We start from the raw sequence: 13823 nt of genomic DNA, 5'->3' as shown, positions 1-13823 counted from the left end.
CAAGGGTTGGTTTCCTAATGATTGCCCTTTCAATTAAGATTTTTGTTTCCTTTTTGAAGATTTTTTATTTGAAACTCATGTTTATCACTGATTGATTGTAGAGGAAAGACTTCCTCAACTAATATTCACAGTGACCTTGGGATTTTGGATATTTCCATATGAAGACTTTATCCTTCTATCTATTTGTGTATCTATTTGTTTTGCTAATAACCGAAGAACATTGGCCATCTCTGCGCAAGATTTGTGAAAATCTTCTGTTATGTTTCCAAATGTTTGATTTTGCTGTGTGAATATTAATAAGGTGGGCTTTTTGGTCAGCACTTTCTTAGACCTGGACACATTGTTCCAATTCTTGTTTGATCTGATCAAGCTCCTTTAATAAAGACCGAAAAAGCTGCAGATGCTATAAACCAGAAACAAAACCAGAAATTGCTGGAAATTGCTTGGCAGATCTGGCAGTGTCTGTGAAGAAAAATCAGAGTTAACACCTCAGGTCTGATGACCTTTTCTTCACAAGCTGCTTGACATTAACTATCATCAAGGCATTCTACACTTCCAGCAGTTTTGTCGACTGATCTTCTAGTTGTTGACTGAAACATGTTTATGATGTGTTGATGAGATGCACTTGCACACCCCAGATATAATTGCGACAATAAATTATGAATTTATGTGCTTTGATTGACCTGATCCAGGTTTGATTATCAGATACGGTTATATTTGCTGCTATGTGGTTGAATTACTTATTGGTGGACTGTTTCTGAGGTTCAAACTTTTCTATAAATATGTCCAGTTAATGTTGAAATTCCCTGCGCATAATTTCATAATTGGTTTCTGGCAATTTAGTTGGTGTATTCTTGGTATTGCCTTAAGTGTCAGTGTCCATGGATCTGCACAGAAGCTCTGAGGCCTTTTACAGAAGAGTTAGAAATCCCTTTCTAACTCTACAGTATGAAACATCACTAGTGGCCAGGCTAGAACAGTTAAGGATGCTAGATTTCCTTCCGTTAAGGTCATTAGTGAATCAAATAGGTTTTTACAAGAAACAACATTAATTACATGTTCACCCCTGGGCTAGATTTTTATTCCAGATTTCATTTTTTCACATTTTCAAATTTCAACACTTGCCATGTTGCATTCAAACACATGTCTCTGGAATGTTCGCCTGGCATTCTGGATTACTAGTGCAGTTTACTATCCAGTTACCACTTGACCTCCATCTCCACTTGATGAATTCTGTCACCCTAGTAACATTCCACATCCACAAGTTCTTCTTAAACTTGATGACCAGAATTGAACTCAATATTCTAGCTGAGGTCTATCCTTTGTTTGATTAAATTTTCAAATAGCTTGCTTCTATTGCACTAAAAATAAATTTACATTTACAAAGCCTCTTTCATAAAATCAAAACAACTAGTGCTTTTACAGACAATAAGGTGATTTTTTTTAAAGTACGTTAACTGTTGCAATGCAGCAAAGAGTATTTATTACTAAAAACAAGAGTCCTCATAGTTTTATGAAACTGCTCAGCTTGTCTTCCCACTTTTAATACTCTCTGGAGCTGAGTAAAAAATAAGTTATGAGGGAGTTAGTGTCACGTGAGGACACCACCCACCATGTACACGGCAGGTACTCATGTGACTCAGCCAACATTGTCTGTCTCATACGTTGCAGGCAAGGATGTCCTGAAGCATGGCACATTGGCGAGACCGAGCAGAGGCTACAGCAGCGGATGAATGGTCACCACACAACAATCAACAAACAGGGTGTTCCCTCCTAGTTGGGGATCAGTTCAGCAGTCAGGAATATTCGGTCTTGGATCTTCGAGTGACCATCCTCTAAGGCAGACTTTGGGATACGCAACAATGCAGAGTGGCTGAGCAGAGGCTGATAGCCAGGTTTGGTACCCATGGTGATGGCCTCAACTGGCATCTTGGGTTCATGTGACACTACAGGTGACCCCACTACACTATACACGGTCTCACACACTCACACACACTCTTACATACACACACACTCTTACATACTCACACACTCACACTCTCATACACACGCTCGCTCACATACACACACACACATACTCATCCACCCCCCACACTCACATCCACAAACACATCCTGTCACAGGCTTATACTCCATCACACTCACACACACTCTTTACCAAGCATACCCAAATGCAAATACACACTCTCTCATGCGCACTCACACTCACATGCACACACTCACTCTCTCTCTCATGCACGCACACGCAGATATAAATCTATGGTGTGAATTTGCGTTTGCAGAATTATATTTGCAGATACATTCTATTTTGCTCAAAAAGTGCACAATCTGCAGGCAGTCAACGCAGGCAGTCAATCCATGTAATATTTTATATTCCTACTTTGGAAATAGAACCAGTCTGACTCAAGATTGGGCTACAGGCAGACTCTAACCTCACACCTTTAAGACATTGTCTGAGCTGAGATGTCACCTTTTCTTTTATAAAACCTTGTTATCTCAAGAATGTGACTGAAAAGAAGTTCTGGGATTACACATTAATGAACTGAAAGCTGCAAGTGATTCTAAAAGATGAAAGACTTAACAGCAATCGAGGTTTGTTCAATATATCATATTAGTTGCACGACATTGTAATCTTTTGCTATAAATTCTGTGTCTTATGGTCATGCTCCACAGCTACCTGATGGAGGAGCAGGGCTCCAAAAGCTTGTGCTTCCAAGTAAACCTGTTGGACTATAACCTGGTGTTGTGTGATTTTTAAAAAGGAAGTTGACATGAAGTAAATAAGATCAAAGGGTTGAATGCACGCCTCAAAGTTTGGTGAAGGGAAAATATGGGCACTAATGTCAGGAGTGGGGAAGCATGAAACGGTATTGACAGAAGATCTTCACCTGAATTATGCTGAGACCACTGTCCTGCCACCAGTGTCCTGTCATGCCATGGAATTATTTAGGCATGAGGGAAATGGAAATATCTTGATTCAAAAGTGTGAACTTTAAGAATTCTCTCCTCGGAAGGTTATGGATGCACCCCAAATGTATTTATGGTTGAGATAGACAGATCTTTGTGCCTTCACAGTATCAAGGGATATAGAGGTAGGATTGGAAAGTGGAGTTGAAGCTTGAGGTCAGCAAATAGTGTAGTCAATATTAGTGAAAACACAATGAGCGAACAAATAGAATTCTTCTTTCTATTTCTTGCGCTCACAAATTAGTGTACAAATAGAGCTGTCTAACTGGGCATCCCATTTTAAATGATACCATTTTATTTTTGTTTCATCCCTTCAATCTTCCAATCAAAAATGTTGTGCTTCTCACTTCTTTGTGTTAAATTCACCAACAATGTGCATGTCCACTTTACTGCTTTGTTTAGGTCCTCCTGAAGTCTATTAAAATCCTCCCCATTGTTTATGATATGACTGAATTGCAGCTCATCTGCAAATTTTGAAATTATGCCTTCTGTACCAAATCATTACCACAAATCAAAAAGACTTAGGGAACTCTACTGAATACTTCACTCCAGAATGAAGAATAATCATGCACTAATGTTGCTTGGTTTCTTTCCCTTCACCAATTTGCAGTCACATTGCCCTGTCTATTTAATTCTAATGGTCTTTAGTCTGGCTAATGGTTTGTTATGAATTTACTTAGAAACCAAAAGTGAAGTTTTATGAAAATTTCATTCAAAATCTTTGCAAGATCAGGCCAAACTCAAACTTGAGAATTAGTCGGTTCATGCAACAACAGGAAGGTAATAATCAACAGTAAATTTATGAGCAATAAAATACTTAGTGTGCATTCACCTGCATAATATTATAAGGGAAACAGTATAATTTATTTTGACAAATAACAGTAATAAGGGGCAGTTTCTTCATTTTGGATGAGCAGATCATGTATATGTTTAAACAAATTTAAAGATGTTGTCACTAATCAATAGTTAATGCATGTTGCATAATTCATGGTCTGTAGTAATGTAGTATATCTTTTAAGTTATCCCAGGATAGTATGATTTAATATATTATTTCATTATGAATGGCATTTCAAGTATCTTAAACAAAGGTGATCTTATCATTTAAGGAGAATCAATCGGGTTAAGGAGAATCCAAAGGGTTTTTACAAATATATTAAGGAAATAAAGGAGAGAGTAGGGCCCCTCAAAGTTCAGCAAGGCGGCCTTTGTGTGGAGCCGCAGGAGTTGGAGGAGATACTAAATAAATATTTTGCATCAGCATTTACTGTAGAAAGGACATGGAAGATATAGAATGTAGGGAAATAGATGGTGACATCTTAATAAAATGTCCATACGACAGAGGAGGAAGCGCTGGATGTCTTGAAACACATAAAAGTGGATAAATCCCCAGGACCTGATCAGGTGTACACTAGAGCTTTGTGGGAAGCTAGGAAGTAATTGCTGAGCCTCTTGCTGAGATATTTGTATCATCGATAGTCACAACTGAGGTGACGGAAGACTGGAGGTTGGCTAATGTGGTTTAAGAAAGGTGGTAAGTACAAGCCAGGGAATTATAGACCAGTGAGCCTGATGTCGGTGGTAGGCAAGTTGTTGGAGGGAATCCTAAGGTACTGAATGTATATGTATTTGGAAAGGCAAGGACTGATTAGAGATAGTTAGCATGGCTTTGTGCATGGGAAATCATGTCTCATAAACTTGATTGAGTTTTTTGAAGAAGTAACAAAAAGGATTGATAAGGACAGAGCAGTAAATCTGATCTGCATGGACTTCAGTAAGGCATTCAATGAGGTTCCCCATGGGAGACTGGTCAGCAGGGTTAGATCTCACGGAATACAGGGAGAACTAGCCATTTGGATAGAGAACTGGCTCAGAGGTAGAAGACAGAGGGTGATGATGGAGGGCTGTTTTTCAGACTGGACGCCTGTGACCAGTGGAGTGCCACAAGGTTCCATGCTGGGTGCACTACTTTTCATCATTTATATATATATAATGTTGATGTGAGTATGAGAGGCATAGTTAATAAGTTTGAAGATGAAACCAAAGTTGGAGACACAGTGGACAGTGAAGATTACCTCAGATTACAATGGGATCTTGATCAAATGGTCAAATGGGCTGAGAAATGGCAGATGGAGTTTAATTCAGATAAATATGAGGTGCTGCATTTTTGGAAAGCAAATCTTAGCAGGACTAATACACTTAATGGTAAGATCCTAGGGAGTGCTGCTGAACAAAGAGACGTTGGAGAGCAGGTTCATAGCTCCTTGAAATTGGAGTCGCAGGTAGGTAGGATAGTGAAGAAGGCATTCCTTTATTGGTCAGAGTATTGAGTACAGGAGTTGGGAGGTCATGTTGTGGCTGTACAGGACATTGGTTAGGCCACTGTTGGAATATTGCATGCAATTCTGGTCTCCTTCCTATCAGAAAGATGTTGTGAAACTTGAAAGTGTTCAGAAAAGATTTACAAGGATGTTGCCAGGGTTGGAGGATTTGAGCTATGGGGAGAGGCTGAACAGGCTGGGGCTGTTTTCCCTGGAGCATTGGAGGCTGAGGAGTGACCTTATAGAGGTTTATAACATCATGAGGAGGCATGGGTAGGATAAATAGACAACGTCTTTTCCCTGGGTTGGGGTAGTCCAGAACTCAAGGGCATAGGTTTAGGGGAAAGAAATAAAAGACATGTAAGGGGTAACTTTTTCATGCAGTGACTGGTACGTGTATGGAATGAGCTTCCAGAAGAAGTGGTGGAGGCTGGTACAATTGCAACAGTTAAAAGGCATCTGGATGGGTATATGAATAGGAAGGGTTTGGAAGGCTATGGCCAGGTGCTGGCAGGTGGGACTAGATTGGGTTGGGATATCTGGTCAGCATGGACAAGCTGGACTGAAAGGCCTGTTTCTGTGCTGTACATCTCAATGACTCTATGACTCTATGACTTGATTGATCTCCATTACCTTTGACACACTTGTAGATTAAAAATTTGACTCATTCCTGAATATATTCAATATCTAGACCTTCGCTGCTCACTTTGGTGAGAAATTCCAAAGATTAACGCTCTTCTGAGAATAAATCCTTTTTTATCTCCACCATAAAAGGGAAATCTCTTATTTTGAAACAGTTCTCCCTTTTTTTTCTGGATTCCCTGATGAGGGCAAAAACCCTCTCAAAATTCACTCTGTTAAGCCCCTTCAGAGTCTTATATAGTTTCATAAGATCACCTCTCATTCTTCTGAACTTTAATAAGTATGGGACCAACTTGCTCAATATTTTCATAAGAGAATCCTTTCATTTCAGAAATTAACTCAGTGAACCATCACTGAACTGCCTCCGATGTAAGTATCCTAAATTTTGGAAGACAATGCATTATTTTCCCTTGATATAGTACGATAGAATCACTACAGTGTGGAAACAGACCATTCAACCCATAGAGTCCACATGGACCCTCCGAAGAGCATCCCAATAAACCCACACTCCTCCCTTATAGTTCCCATGGATAATTCACCTAACCTACACATCTCTGCACACAATTTATCGTGTTCAATCCACCTAAATTGCTCATCTTTGAACTTGATTGTGGGAGGAAGGCAGAACACCCAGAGGAAACCCATGCAGACATGAGGAGAATGTGCAAACCCCATACAGATAGTCACCCAATGCTGGAATTGAACCCAGGTCCCTGGTGCTGTCAGGCAACAGGGCTAACCACTGAGACACCATGCGGAGAATAAATACTGTGCATTCTAGCCATGGGAACGAGATGAATCCTATCGCTGTTGTGGAAGAGAAGAGAGGGGCTGAGGGTGAAAGTATGGGAGATGGGTCGGACCCAGCTGCGGGCCCTGTCAACAATGGTAGAGGTTATCGTCGCTTCAGGAAGAAGGTGGACATTTCAGAGGCACTCTTGTCAAAGTTGGCCTCATTGGAACAAATGCGATGGAGACGGAGGAACTGTGAGAATGGAGTCTTTTCAGGAAGCAGGGTTCAAGGATGTATAGTCCAGGGAGCTGTGAGACTTGGTGGGTTTATTGTGTATATTAGTTGGCAGTCTGTCCACAGAACTGGAAACAAGGACGTTAAGGAAGGTGAAAGTGAGGGCGGGATGGAAATTGGAAGTGAAATTGATTCACTTTTCCAATTCTGGACAAGAGAGGGAAGCAGCACCAATGATATCATAGAAACCCTACAGTGTGGAAACAGGCCCTTCAGCACAAGTCCACAGCGACTTTCCGAAGAGTATCCAACCTAAACTCATTCCCCTTCCCCATTACTCTAAATTTACCCCTGACTAATGCACCTAAGCTACAAATTATTGAACAATGGGTGATTTAGCATGGCCAGTTCACCTAACCTGCACATCTTTGGATTGTGGGAGGAAACTGGAGCACCTGGAGGAAACCCACACAGACACAGAGAGAATGTGCTAACTCCACACAGACAGTCGCCAGAGACTGGAATCAAGCCCAGGTCCCTGGCGCTGTGAGGCAGCAGTGCTGACCACTGAGCCACCATGCTGCCCCTAATCAATCTGCCTAAACCGAAGATTCCCCAGTACTGTTGTTGACCGAGCCCTCAACTGGGTCCGAGCCATCTCCTGCACTGCTGCTGTCACCCCCTCCCTTCTATCCCGCAACAGAGATAAGGTTCCCTTTATCCTTAAGAGAAAGTGAGGACTGCAGATGCTGGAGATCAGAGCTTAAAAATGTGTTGCTGGAAAAGCGCAGCAGTATCCTTCATCCTCAGTATCCAAGGACCCAAACATATTTTCCAGCTGAAGCTGAACTTTACCTCACAATCTTATCTACTGCATTCACTGCTCTCAATGTGGTCTCAACCACAATGGTGAAACGAAGCATAGACTGAGTGACTGCTTCACAGAGCATTTACATTCTGCTGCTAAAAAGACCCTGAGCTTCCACACACTCCAACACACTACCTGTTTCCTGGCCAATATCTCTGTCTCAGGTGCTCCAAAGAAGCTCAGCATAAGCTGGAAGAACACCAACTCATTTTCTGCTTGGGGTCCCTACAGCCCTTTGGACTCAATGTTGAGTTCAATAATTTTAGGGCCTGATTTCTTCCATGTCCTTGTCACCTCCACCACATACCAAGCCTTATTATACATCGTCTGCCATTACACATTACTGAACAGTCTCCATTAAGAGGTATTCACTCTCCCAGCCAGATTGCTTTCTACTCCTTTGTCTGTCCAACTGTTCTTCCCTCTTTTTGGACTCTACCCCCATCTAATTGTTTATTCCTTAGCCCCTTCAACCCCTCACCTTATCTTCTATCTATAAACTGACATTTTCCTAGCTACCAGCAGTTCTGAGGAACAGTCACCGGATATAAAACATTAAATCCGATTTCTCTTCACAGATGCTGCCAGACCTGCTGAGCTTTTCCAGGAACTTCTGTTTTTGTTTCTGATTTACAATATTTGCAGTTCTTCTTTTTTTTTGTGGATGGTGCACCCTGCTGTTTCTGAGTATCGATGTTTGAGGGACCAAATGTTTGTGGTTGCGATGCCAATGAAATGAGCGGCTTCATTCCAGATGGTGTCACATGTCTTGAGTGTTTTTGGAGCTGCATTGATCCAGAAAAGTGGAGAGTATTGAATCACATTACTGACTTGTTCATTTTCAATGATGGAAAGCTTTCACGAGTCAGGAGGTGGGTGACTCACTGCATGATTTTTAGCCTCTGGCTGTTCTTGTAACCACTGTACATATAATGGGTCCACTTTGGCTTCTGGTCAATGGAAACACCCAGGATTTTGATAACTTGGGACATACTAATGAGGATGTTATTGAATAGGGCAATAGTCATTGCCTGGAATTTGCACGGCAAGATATCATTTTGAATCATGTAATTGTTCTTTATTTTGTTTAATATCACAAATCACAGAACTAACCTAATGCAGAAGGTAGTCATTAGGTCAATTATGCCTGCAATGGCTCTATTAGCTAGTTTGGCCCAATTATCTTGTGCCAATCTCCTGCCTCTTCCTCATATCCCTGCACACCAATGCTATCCAAAAACCAACCCAATGCTCTCTTGAATGCCTCAAGTTAACATGCCTCCGCACATTTTCCTGATAGTGTATTCCATTCCCGAACTACTTGCTGTTTGAAAAAAAAGTGTTGATTGTATGTAAACTAGTTGTGGAATGGTGCTGTGTTCTGAGTTCGTCTTACAATGTTTTAGAATCATGGAATAGAACATTTAAGGGGAAGATGCTATCCTGACTGAAGGATTTGAGAACAGGAAAGCAAGGTGGGAAATTCTGTCAAAACATAGCCAGTAAAGAGTGCAAAGTGATTTTTGAATAGTGCTGGAGTAATGAGAGAACTGCAGCTTCACTGCTTGTTTTACTATAAAAATGCCTTTTTCACTCCATCATATTATCGATAAAAGTGGTAGAGATAACACCCCAGGCCTGTGTATAATCAAGCATAAACTTGAAATTGGGACCAAGTAAGCACAGCTTTGAACAAATGATATATTTTTTTCAAATTTAGATAGGCCAAAATGAGGTATTACCTGATATGGAACACTTTGTAACAATTATGAGCTATAAAACGATCACTGATGCATTGGTTAGAGTAGTTTGGTCAACTGAAGCTGCACTTGAAGATCTATTGATAGATTAATTACCTGAGGCCAGTGTAGTTCCTAAACAACCAATGTTCTATTGCTCAACAGTTTAATAAAATTATAACACATTTGGTGGAACAGTATTCCAATTATTGTGTGTAATTGGTGTGTGAACCTTTAGACTTATCTCTATCCTGAAGTCCATTTGACAATGGCTGCTAATTAGGGAGATTTTTCTTAATCACTATTTGTCTAGTAATAGATGCTTAACAATAGAATCAGAGATTGATACATCATTATGATTGAGAAATGTGAGTGATTATCCTAAACATATTTCTCACAAGGGAATCCCTTTACTCAAATTGTCAAGAGGAAAGTCTTATTTCATCACAACAACCCTCACCCTTTCTATCCTATATATATAAGCACAGGACACTGTATTACAATCAAAGGAAGATTTCCTACAACCATGTCATTACTCTTTCAAGGTAGATGGTTAATGCAGTTGACTGAATGACTGGTTTGTAAGTTGGAATAACAATGTCAACAATGTGGGTTCAATTCCCACACGAGGTGAAAGTGAGAACTGCAGGTACTGGAAATCAGAGACAAGATTAGAGTGGTGCTGGAAGAGCACAGCAGGTCAGGAAGCATCTGAGGATCATGAAAATCGACGTTTCGGACAGGAAGCTTTCATTAGGACTCCTGCCTGAAATCTCAATTCTCTCACTTTCCACACTAGCTGAGTTTACCATGAACATCCTCAGTCTTACTCCTTACTTGAAGCATGGTGATCTTTAGGTGAAGCCCACATCTCCCCCCCCCCCCCCAGTCATCTCTCTCATGAGAGATTGAGACTGCAGCAATTTTACCTTTGATCTTTCAAATCCAGAATTTATGTCTCGTAATTTTAAAATTTCCAGTGTTAAAATTTCAAAATGCTTTTAATTTTACTATATATTTGCTTCATAAAACTTATTTAGGTATTTCTTTTAACCTAAATATTATTGTGAGTGAAGTGATGATATTAATGGTTTACTGCATTATTACCAAATTCTTTCCTCCACTATTTGAAGAGAGGGAATTAGGCTGGGCAACAGGTACACTTAACAATAGGACAAAGTTGAATTTGATGCACAGATATTAAATATATGTTTGATAATTTCTGGGCTTCTGAGACTCAAAGAATAAATAATTTTCTTTTGAAAGTAAAGATAATAGTGACACTAATTAGGAGCAATTATAAAACGTACAGCAGGCATTGGTTTTGCAATCCAGCTAAAACCCCTCACTTGTATCTGACTTTGGAATGTGTTAAAACAAGAAGCCATTTGCATTTGCTGGTCTAAATTATAGATAATTAAGCGGTTACTTTATCACCAGGCAATGAGCACCTCGAAGTGTGATTCTATATCATTTAAATAAAAATGCATGGTTAACTATTGCTTTGTAGTCTATAAAACATTTTGGAAGCAAATCTGGCAGGTTTCCCAGAACAAATTGAACTCGCTTATCATTTACAAACTGATACCTTTATGCAATAATAATGAAGTTCACATATCTGATGATGGGAATCACTGTGAATCTTAATGTTTGAAATTACCACAGTGTGGCAGTGTAGGGCAATAAAATATTTGGTTGAGATATCCAAAAGCAGCGACTGCTCCTCACAACACATTATATTGAGTTTGTATGCTCCTTATCCAAAGCCTATTAAATATTCACATTATGCTTATTGGACAGAACAGCTTATAATGAACAACAGACACAATGGAAACCATTGTTCCGTTTTGGAAAATACTTGGAAGCACTTTGGAAGAATCCACGGAAAGATTCCCAAAGTCAAGGGATAACGCTGAGAGTGATTACAAGTAGTTTATCAATTAAGTTGAAATTTCTTGAAAATTCAACAGAATTTTAAGCATTATTTTTTGAAATTGGGTAAATTAGGTACTGCCTTTGATATAAATAATATGTGACAATTTGATCTGAATGCTTTCAATGTTTGTACAATTTTATTGCACAGGCTACTTTCTAGGCTTAACCGCTTAAAAGGAAACTTAAAAGAAAATTAGTGAGTAGTACATCTGGTGTCTTCTTGACATTGATAGCACTTATGCACAGTCTAACCATTACCTTAAAGAGGGTTTCTAGATTTATTCAGTGACAAGCAATTGATTGAACTGACCTACTTACTCAAGTGATCGACAACTGAAAAAATAGATCAGCAGGGTCATAGGTTCAATTCTTACTCTGTACTGAATTACTTCTTCTGAACTTGGACTTTAGAACATAGAACATAGAACAGTACAGCACAGAACAGGCCCTTCGGCCCATGATGTTGTGCCGAACATTTGCTCGAGCTTAAGCACCCATCCATGTACCTATCCAATTGCCGCTTAAAGGCCACCAATGATTCTGACTCTGCCACGCCCACAGGCAGCACATTCCATGCCCCCACCACTCTCTGGGTAAATAACCTACCCCTGACATCCCCCCTATACCTTCCACCCTTCACCTTAAATTTATGTCCCCTTGTAACACTCTATTGTACCCGGGGAAAATTCCCCTGATCATCTTATTCACCTCTATCAAGTCACCCCTCATCCTTCGCCGTTCCAATGAGAAAAGGCCTAGCACTCTCAACCTATCCTCGTACGACCTATTCTCCATTCCAGATCTATGAACATAGACCCCAAGATGCCTCTGTTCCTCCACCTCACTAAGAACCCTACCGTTAACCTTGTATTCCGCATTCTTATTTGTCTTTCCAAAATGGACAACCTCACACTTGGCAGGCTTGAACTCTATCTGCCACTCTTCAGCCCAGCTCTGCATCATATCTAAGTCCCTTTGCAGCCGACAACAGCCCTCCTCACTATCCACAACTCCACCAATCTTCGTATCGTCTGCAAATTTACTGACCCACCCTTTGACTCCTTCTTCCAAGTCATTAATAAAAATTACAAACAGCAGAGGACCCAGAACTGATCCCTGCGGAACTCCACTTGTAACTTGGCTCCAGGCTGAATATTTACCATCTATCACCACTCTCTGACTTCGACCAGTTAGCCAGTTCTCTATCCAACTGGCCAAATTTCCCACTATCCCATGCCTCCTGACTTTCCGCATAAGCCTACCATGGGGAACCTTCTCAAATGCCTTACTAAAATCCATGGACTTCATTGATACTACAAAGATTGGTCTCAATGCCAATGACTTGGAGAAAGGAGAAAAACATGAGCCAATTTTCAGTTATCCAGTTATATGAGCTGAAGGCATCTCTCTGTATGTTTATCAGTGAAGGTCAAATTGAGCTATGATACATTCCTGAGGTAAAAGAGTTCACTAACACTGACTGTCAAAACTTCAAAATAAAAATTATCTTAATGATGAGAATATTATCATGAGTGCCTTCAAGTCAATGAGACCACAGTATGTAGATCAGCTTGCATCATCAGGATAAATGGAGAAATGGGGAAAAAACTGCAGCACTCATGATATGTGCTACATAAAAGACCCACCAAAACATTGGAATAAACTGGTTAGTTCTCCTGAAACCAGTTGAAGCCATGATACAACAATGGCAATTTCTATATAGCTGTACACAATTATATACATTTATGAATGATATAAACACATATTGCTTTTAAGCTAATGAAATGCCCCAGAGCACTTTTAACGACATTCCGAACCAAACTATAACACTGAAATGCATAAGAATGGAATTCAGTAAGGTGTTCAACAAGGTTCCCCATGGGAGACTGATTAGCAAGGTTAGATCTCATGGAATGAAAGGGTTCAGAAAAGATTTACAAGGATGTTGCCAGGGTTGGAGGATTGAGGTTGAGGGAGAGGCTGAACAGGCTGGGGCTGTTTTCCCTGGAGTGTCAGAGGCTGAAGGGTGACCTTATAGAGGTTTACAAAATTATGAGGGGCATGGATAGGATAAATAGACAAAGTCTTTTATCCTGGGGTCAGGGAGTCCAGAACTAGAGGGCATAGGTTTAGGATGAGAGGGGAAAGATATAAAAGAGACCTAAGGGGCAACTTTTTCACACAGAGGGTGGTACGAGTATGGAATGAACTGCCATAGGAAGTGGTAGAGGATAGTAAAATGCAACATTTAAGAGGCATTTGGATGGATATATGAATAGGAAGGATTTGGAGGGATATGGGCCTTGTGCTGGCAGGTGGGACTAGATTGGGTTGGGATATCTGGTCAGCATGGACGAGTTGGACCAAAGGGTCTGTTTCCGTGCTGT

The sequence above is a fragment of the Chiloscyllium plagiosum genome, chromosome 4 (assembly GCF_004010195.1).
Source record: "Chiloscyllium plagiosum isolate BGI_BamShark_2017 chromosome 4, ASM401019v2, whole genome shotgun sequence".
In the NCBI taxonomy this organism is placed as follows: domain Eukaryota; kingdom Metazoa; phylum Chordata; class Chondrichthyes; order Orectolobiformes; family Hemiscylliidae; genus Chiloscyllium; species Chiloscyllium plagiosum.
The sequence above is the reverse complement of the archived record's forward strand: the minus strand, read 5'-3'. Positions refer to the sequence as shown.